An 8805-nucleotide genomic window follows, 5' to 3' on the forward strand; every position below is an offset into this window, starting at 1 on the left:
AAGTATATGTAGTGAGGATGAATCCGGCGCGTCAACGAAATTCGTAGAATATGTAAGGTTTGTAGCACCGGCCAATAGTTTGAAGTTGTACAAGTCTAGTTCACATTTGAGTGTAGTTGACATGGTTTTCGGCTCTTTTTCCCTCAGTATGTTGCATGTAAGTCACAGCACTAAGTGTTTAGAAGTAAAATTCCTAAATATGCAAATTAGATTGGTCGGTTGGAAATATTTCCGACAGGAAGAGGGGAGTTGGAATAATATAATGTTTTATGAAGTTTGGTATAAAGAAGAAGAGAATAAGGATGGTATAATTGTTGTATTCACATTTATAATTGAATTGAATTTTCAAGAGGGACTGGGCAAACAACCAGAGATAGAGAATGAACCCTGTCTTTCAAGGTTAAGACTCAAGGCCTTAGCCTTGGTGGTATAAAGTTTTTTCACATTGCCACCCTGATACTGCATTAACTTAGTCAAGCTTCGCTTCGCATTCGCTCTAAAAGGACAATTCGAAGCCAAAAACCCATCAACGAGGTGCAGGTAAGCCTCCAAGTCATGACAGCATGCCATGTCAGCATCCGGCTTCAAATACGGCGACATTTTCGTCTCCACGCGCAGCTCTGTCCCCATGTGCGAGTACTCATCCACCACCATATTCAGTACCCCACCCACCTTCGACCGTCTCAGTTTCTTCTCCACCTCCTCACTCACCAACATCCCAGGAACCCTCGTTATCACATCTTGCGAATTCACAATTCTCAGCACTTTCACGTTTTGCCCTGTCAGTTTCTCTCCAAAAGCCCTGTTACCCACCCTCGGCCCACCAAACGAAAAAACAGCCACGGGTGCCACGTCACCGGCGCACGCGCTCACGTCATCCGCCACTAACAGAGCCAGTGCGGCACCTAAACTGTGTCCCGTGATTGTAATGCTCAGTGTTTCCCCTTTGTAAACTTCCATTAATCTCTTCACCTCTTCGATCACCGATTCCGCCAAGCTACCCACCTGGCTGCCTCTCGTTTTATAAAGGCTCAAAAACCCGCACTCCACTTTCGCCTTTGCCTTCTCCTCCGCCTCCCCATCGGCCTCCTCTTCGGAAATGTTTATCATCTGGGCCCGCATGTTCTCGGCCCACTCCAGACACGTGGCGGTTCCGCGCAGGGAGATAACGATATCCCGCCTACCTAAACGCGCAATCTCTCTCCTGTCATCGCAAACCGCCACGAACCCGACCCAGCTGGACCGCTGGGTCATCCATCCGAGATCCGGGGCCACCTCGTCCACCCATTTCGGTAACCCGATTGATGACGTGGCGTATAGGGATTTGGTTACCCTGTAGGATCTGTCGGGTAGGATCATTTGGCGCGGGAGGGGTGGCTCCTCCGCTGACATGGCAGGGTTGGAGTGGAAGGAGTGGTACGCCGCTTGCGCGAACTCTCCGTAGCGCACCACTTCTCGCCTGAGATTCTCGTCCAGAGGGTCTAGCATGCCTTTCCAGTCGTGGCTGCCGTGGTACTCTCTCCACCGGCTGCCGAGGACGTTTCGCGGGGAGTACTCCGCTGTCTTGGAGAGCAGCCGCTGGAGGCGGTTGAGGTGGCGCGGCGACATTTCCTCGGTGGCTTTCATGTCCGGCCAGAGACGGGCCAGGTTGAGGCTTTCCAGAATGTTCTTTCCTTTCTTCTCCACTGTCGTCGCTGTCTTGTCATCGGTGCTTTGAATTGCGACTTGTTCCTGTTGGTGCGGTGGTGGGTTGTTGAGTTGAGTTGGCGATTGCTTGTGGAGGAACTTGTCGAGGTTTGATAGGTGCAAGCGCGTGGATTCGGTGGAGGTGAGCGGTTTGACGTGCTGAGGAGAAGAAGAGGTGGTTGGAAGTGGGGTGGTGGAAGAAGGGTTGAGGGGAGAGGCACGGCAGCGGAAACTGGCGCGTCTTGTCTGGAACATGTGAAGGTTGTGTGCGGGTATGGTGGAGCTGATCTGCATCATGGTTGATAAGGGATTTTGAGATTGTTGAAAGAAGAGGGTGGCGACGGAGGAGACAGCGTCAACTCAACTGAATTCCCAGGATAATGGCGGAACACGAAACCAACTATCACTGGAGGGAACAAGAGAGCTATTTAAAGAATTGATGTTTGGGTTTTGCCATCGCTTTTGGTCAAATATTACGGAAAGAACCTAGGATATCCACCATGTCACTTTTGGAGCATATGAAAAATTAAAGCTCCACATAATAAAGTACTGCTATTCAATAAAGCCTTCAAAATACAGATCCAAACTTTTTTTTTTCTCTTTTCACTTTATCATTATTTTGTTTCGGAACAAATAAAAAATAAACGAAATATATAAATTTAAAATAATTTCAATTGCAGGGTAAACTTAAAGTGGATGCAATTTCAAGAAGTTTATAATGACGAAATCTACACATATAACATTTTATCATGGAAAGTGTGATGCCTAAAATTAATTGTAGTGTACTAAGTTATCATAAATTATATTGAACCAAAACAATTAAATTGTTTACCATAAAAATTGAAATGCATATTTTCTTTTAAGAGATTTGAACATCAAAAGTTACATTTTATTTAATTACTTATTAACTTAAATTAATTCTTTTTATAGTTTTTACTTATTTGAAAGTTTTTAAAAATGTATTTTAGTTTTGTTATTGTTAATTCGACCAAATTTTAGTCGAGATCAAATTTAATTAATTTTCAATTTGTTCGTGATTGTTCCAATCAAATTTGGTTGATTTTTTGTCGTGATTGATTCGATCAAAGTTGATTGACTTTCGATCAAGTCTGATTGTCATACCCCATTAAAACACATCCAAAAACTCCAAGTAGTGGGATCCATGTGTCAAGAAGTGAATGAGGGTCTCAGTTAGTGGAGAACAGGTGGTTGCAAGGGAGTGACCGTTCGTTTTGGGCGACGACAGTATTTAAAACAAAATTTCAAATGTCGTGCCACTTCTCTGCATGCCTTTCTTTTTCCTCACCCTGCTGAAAACCATTTTCTCCTTCTTCTCTCTAAAATATCCTCATTCTCTCTAAGAAAACCTCACCATTTCTTCTTCCGATCACCTCTCAGGCACCGTCTGAACACTCCCGGAGTCGAGGGCGTTCGTTTGAACCGATTAGTTTTGGATTCTGGACTGGTAAGTTCATCTCTCTCAGCCAAGTGGTTTTTCTGTACATGCAAACTCAGTTTTCGATTACCTGAGTTCCTTAACCCAATTTTGAACGCCTTCCTGGTCTTTCATTTGGTTAGTTTCGTAAATCGTGATCGTAGTCTTCTAAGAGATTGGTGGTGAGCTATTCTGTTCAAATTGTGAATGTTCGGTCACGCTTAGAGGTAAGGGAAGCTTATATAATTTAATTTAGCTTGTTGTGTTGAATGTTTGTATGCTTGCATGATACATGTGATTATTTGATGAGTATGAAATATGATTGTACTGCTGGTTTGGATGTGTGGACGGACGTATGATATACGCTGTGAACTGAGTTGGGATAGAGTTTAATCTTCGAACCGTAGTATTCTGAGCAAAGGTATTTTGCATGATCGAGCGTCATTAGCGAGCTTTCGGTTCTTCTTAGGAGTGCATGGTCTTACTTGAATTATCATGAGTTAGGGATAGTGTTTAAGAGTCTTTCGGTAATATTATATAGGAATAGATAATCTGTGATCGAGAGTTTGTATTCATCGTTCAGTTTTCGTTGATCGTCCGTTCATGTTAAGTTCTTCTTTAGACTTCCTAAACAATTTAGTTAATGTGTTATATACTACCTAAAGTCGTAGACGTTATCGTTCTTTTCATTCAGAATAAGTGGTGGCCCAATGGTATATATATATTCATTCTTTTTCTGTGAGTTTATAAGCAATTGGTCTTAGACCAGCGCTCGTCCAATAGTGTTCGGTTTCTACAGGGCTCGGTCTTAAACCAAGCGTTGGGTCTTGTTTTCTGTAATATAATATTACTGTGCTTTGAATCAGAGTCTTTATTCAAACTAGCCAGCGTTCGTTAATTCATAGTTTCTCATCAGTATTAGTATTTAGTGTAAATCAGTGTTGGTCTTTAAAAGGTGTTCGGCCTAGAGTCTTAGTACTCGACCTAGGCTTCGTGGCGTCCGGTTGAACTCTTAGGAGTCTGTTTATTGTAGTAGATGAGTAGCGCTCAGTCTCATTAATTTCTAAGAAGCGTCATTCCAGTCGTACTTGGGTTATGATAAGAGCATATGATCTTATTTCCTTTGAATGTATGGATGATTAAGTATGAGGAAAATTGAGATGTGATGTGTATGAAATAGTTGATTATGAACGAGTATTTCAGGGAGGAATATCTCAGAAAGTGGTTATTGATTGGTAAAGTATGAATGTGGGCAAAGCTTAGCGGGCGTTCATCCTGATATTCCGTGATTACTCGTTCTCATGTAGAGATGAGTAAGTCACGTGTGGGAATGGCAGGAGGTCCTAGTCCATAAGGTTAACTTGGACGGAACGGATCAACCTCGGGTGGCAACTGTTGAGGGTATCCCAGTTACTACATCACCCGGGTGCACGAACGTCGTAGTACACAGGATTTATACAGTCCGGACAGTCAGAGTCATGTGGTCGTTATTTGCATGCATGGATGTATGAATTATGATGTGGTCGTTGTTGGTTCTGTTATGAATGTTGGATGTTGTGATTGAATAAATTAAATTACATAAGCTTACCATGTTTATCATTTTTGTCTGTGTTGTGCGTCCGGTCGTTGTCATGTTGCAATGATCATCCGTGTGGATGTGAGCAGAAGGAGAAGAGCTGCTTGAAGAAGTATTGGAAGATGCAACGAAAGTGAAGGCCGAACCTTGAGAGCGTTGATCTGTGTTAGCTTTACCTTTTGTAAGATCGTTCGGTATAATTTATTTTGTACACCGTTCGGTCTAGTAGTAGCTAGAGTAGTCGTTTTAAATTCCCTGTTATTGTGTAAGGTCGTTCGGCCATAATCGTATCTCGTTCAGCGTAGAACTGATCTGTAGTATTGTTAACATGTGATTATTCTCTATGTGATTTTACACTATATTTTTGAGATGTTACACTGATTGGTCCGTGATAGTCTCAATCAAATTCAATTAAATTAAATTTCAATCGTGATGAACTCTCCTGAATTGTGTTTTGTTTCAAAATAAAATATAAATTTAAATACAATTTAATATAATTCAGTTTAATAAAACAAACAAAATAATTAAATTTAATTTATCTCAAATAATTTTTAATTCAGTAAAAAAAACTAATTTTAGTGCAATACATTTCATTTCGCTTACACTAACTAAGAGTAGATATTTAATTCATAAATTTAACTGAGACTCGATTTTCATATACTCATTTTCTGTACTTATTATCTCTGTACTATATAAATCCTCACTTTCTTATTGATTTTAAGTAACAGATAATTTTTTGGAGGGAAATCTTTATATCTGATCATCCTTCGAGCTCAGTACTACTCGACAATACTAGCACAACATTCAAGAACAAAGACTTTGCCTCATCATCGAAAAAATCCGATAAAAATAGATTGTAAAATATTTTTTATTAAATGCTTATAAAGAAATATTTATATTAATAATATACTTAAATTAATAATAAATAATAAATAATGATTTATGTTTATAAAATATGAGTTGATTTTTAATAGCCAATTTATTACGATATCCTTAAATAAAAGAGAGGTTGAATGTATGATACACTTATTTTATCTATTGAGAATATCCTCGTCTCACTACTAAGTTATTACATGATTGATTCTATTGAAATTTAATCCTCGCTTGATATCTCCAAAAGAATACGTGAGACAATAAGTCTCACATAAGTGAAAATTTATCAATTATATCTCCTTATTATGAGATTATTTTAATGTTTTAAACGGAGTTATTATTTTCTTAGGAAATTATTTCAAAGTCTTCTTTCCTTTCCCATTATTTGAGTGGTTATATAATTCTCTTTCTACTTATTTTTTATATTTTTAAGAGATAATATTACTATTTTATGCTTAAAACTAAAAAAATGTATATAATTTTCTTTCTTCTAATAAAATTACATTCTTTTGTCGGTTATGTTTTATCTTCCTTTTATTTTAGCTATGAGTAATTAATGGATACTCTAATATCCGTTAACTAAGTAAGAACTTTGAAATAAATATTTTTCATGCTGTGATGAAAAGATCTGACATTAAATTTTTCAGCAAACGTCTTCACATAGCAGAGCCACCCACACAATAATAGAACCCTGATCTGCTCCAGCCAAATCATCCCTGGAGCCAGAATCTCATTCTTTCATTGACCATTGTAGAGCAATGAAAAGAAGGAAAATGTTGACATTAATGTGTGCTGAATGGAATAAACCAAACGGCCAGGTATTGAGAAGAATTTCTCAGTTGATCGGATATGATATACGGTAAGTGTTATTTACGAGTGATTAATATTGATATTAACGACCATTAAGAAGTAAATTAATAGATCCGATTCTTTTAAATTTTATAAATAGATATTTAATTTCGAGGTAATAAATATTTTTCATAATTGAATTACTTAGACCTCAGTGAAAAATTCTTCTGCAAGTCACCTCCTTAACCACTTACCCGGAGCATAGTGAAAGTACACGTTCCTCCAGGTAGAAGTGTTGCACAATAATCTTCTCGTCCCAATCTAGTATAAACAAAAAAGAATAATAATTATATAGTATGTGTTATAGACCGACCGGTTCAGGCATAACCGTTATTCGATCCAATAGAGACATCAAAGAAAATTTATCCAAAGTAAATGTTTGGACCGAAATCAAAATAGACGACTCAGATATTAGAAAACAAAAAAGTCACGTCAGAAAAGATTAGTCTCTCTATCTTATAAATCCCTACAGAAACAACAATGAATAAGATTGTAATTTTAGCTGTAAATAAAAACTTGATGGAAAGAGCATAGAGGATCCATGAGTAATTAACCATTGACCAACGTGAAGCCTGCCAAGTGCCAACCCAACCTCCATTCATTCCAGATGGAACTTCAAGATCCATATTCAAGAATATCGTCAACTTTGCAACCACTACACTTTGCAGACAGCCATGCATGCTTTCCACCGCACTGCAGACAACACCACATTACATAGCTTTATCAAGATCTGTTTGTGAAGTTAAGTAACATGTTTCCCACATCTAAGGTTTGCTTCCTGCTTCCATTTTCAGAGATTGCTCACTGCTTTCTATTTTTCCAATTAGTTTTATTGTTTTTAATAAAACACTGTTTCAATTATATTAATCTACTTTTTCTTTTTTCTTTTTCATTTTCATGACTAGCTCAAGTGGTTAAAACAAAATATGCTAATCCGACTTCCCATTGTTTCTGACTTCCTTCATCATCCCTTATTCCTTTATAAAACATTTTGTGATTTTCAATTAGCTTAATTAAGTATTTAGATCTTTCTAATTAACAAGACAAGCCTTTTTCACTATTTTGGTAAAATCAAATTCAAAATGTAACTTCAAAAAAATAAGATGTTTCGCGTAAACTATGAATTCATATTCAGATAAGTATGTTTAATTAATATAAATATAAAGTTTTTTCACCATTTTCATTTATAATATCTTAAAAAAAATTCTATTTCTAATTCAATCTTATAAATATAACTTGTTTATATTCTTTTTTTAATTTTGTATCTACAATATTAATTATATTTAAGAAAATAATTTTTATTTTCTCGTATGATGCTTTTGAAATTTGAAATATTATTCTAAAATAATGAAATTATTACAAAAAATGAAATAATGTAAAAATGTCTGATTTAGACAGAGAAGAAAATATATAAATGGAAATTAAATCCATACTTTAAAGTACTTTTAAGTTCAAAACAAAAAATTTAAATGTATCAGAACCTTCTATATTGTCATTTAACTAATATAGTGATGATGTATTATGTATTATTAGCATTTACTATAGTAGTTACATGCTGATAAAACAACTTGTAATTACTTAATATGTAATTAAAAATTTAAATGCGTAAAAGTCAAATGAGCAAAATTCATAATCTTATTCATACAATTACATATGTTGATATTTAATGAACTTAATAGAGGTAATTAAATTAAGACATTAAAGTTGGAAACAAAAGAATGCCATGGTCATGTTCTACAAAGTTCTGCGGCCTATGCTTAACGGTGTCACTCGGTTTTAGGCGAAATTGATGATTCGTCCGTTGGGAAATTACATGTCAACAAAAGCATTTTCTTGGAAATACGTGGTTTGAGTTTGACTTTTCGTATCACGCCAACTACTTCTACTACTGTTGTGAAATATTTTTGCTTGATGTCAACTTCGCGTACGGTTGTTACATTTTCCTTTTTCCTTTCGGAAACACTAAGATTATTAAACAATGATACGATATAGATAGTTGTTGAGGTCATATTTGTCTATAGGAATGTATGCGTGTGTGAAATATTCAATTTTCATAACCTCTGGTTGTTAAACTTAATATTTTCCAATTCACAGTTGATATAAATATTTTTTGTGCATGTGTGAAAATTTGAAACTTTTTAAAGTCAAAACATGTTACTTGTCTTATGAAAATCAGACCGTCTCAATATAAATTTTGTCACCTTTTCTCCAAACTAATATGTCGTGTATCTTTTTAATTCATAGCAGGTTAGGGAGTGCAGTAATACGTGTTTGATTTGTGTGTTGATCATTTCAAGTTTCAAGGGCGAAAAGGTTTCATAGGAGAATACTTTTATATATATATATAGAAAATATGTTTGAACATTGAATGTACGAAAGGCATATC

At 36.3% G+C, this 8805-nt stretch overlaps 1 pseudogene; it reads right to left on the reverse strand.

The window, feature by feature from the left end:
* On the reverse strand, positions 1-2253 carry LOC124834321 (phospholipase A1-Ibeta2, chloroplastic pseudogene; annotated as a pseudogene).
* Positions 2254-8805: the final 6552 nt, after the last annotated feature.

The sequence above is a fragment of the Vigna umbellata genome, chromosome 1, assembly GCF_029865625.1.
Source record: "Vigna umbellata cultivar VRB3 chromosome 1, Vumbellata_1.0, whole genome shotgun sequence".
Lineage (NCBI taxonomy): Eukaryota > Viridiplantae > Streptophyta > Magnoliopsida > Fabales > Fabaceae > Vigna > Vigna umbellata.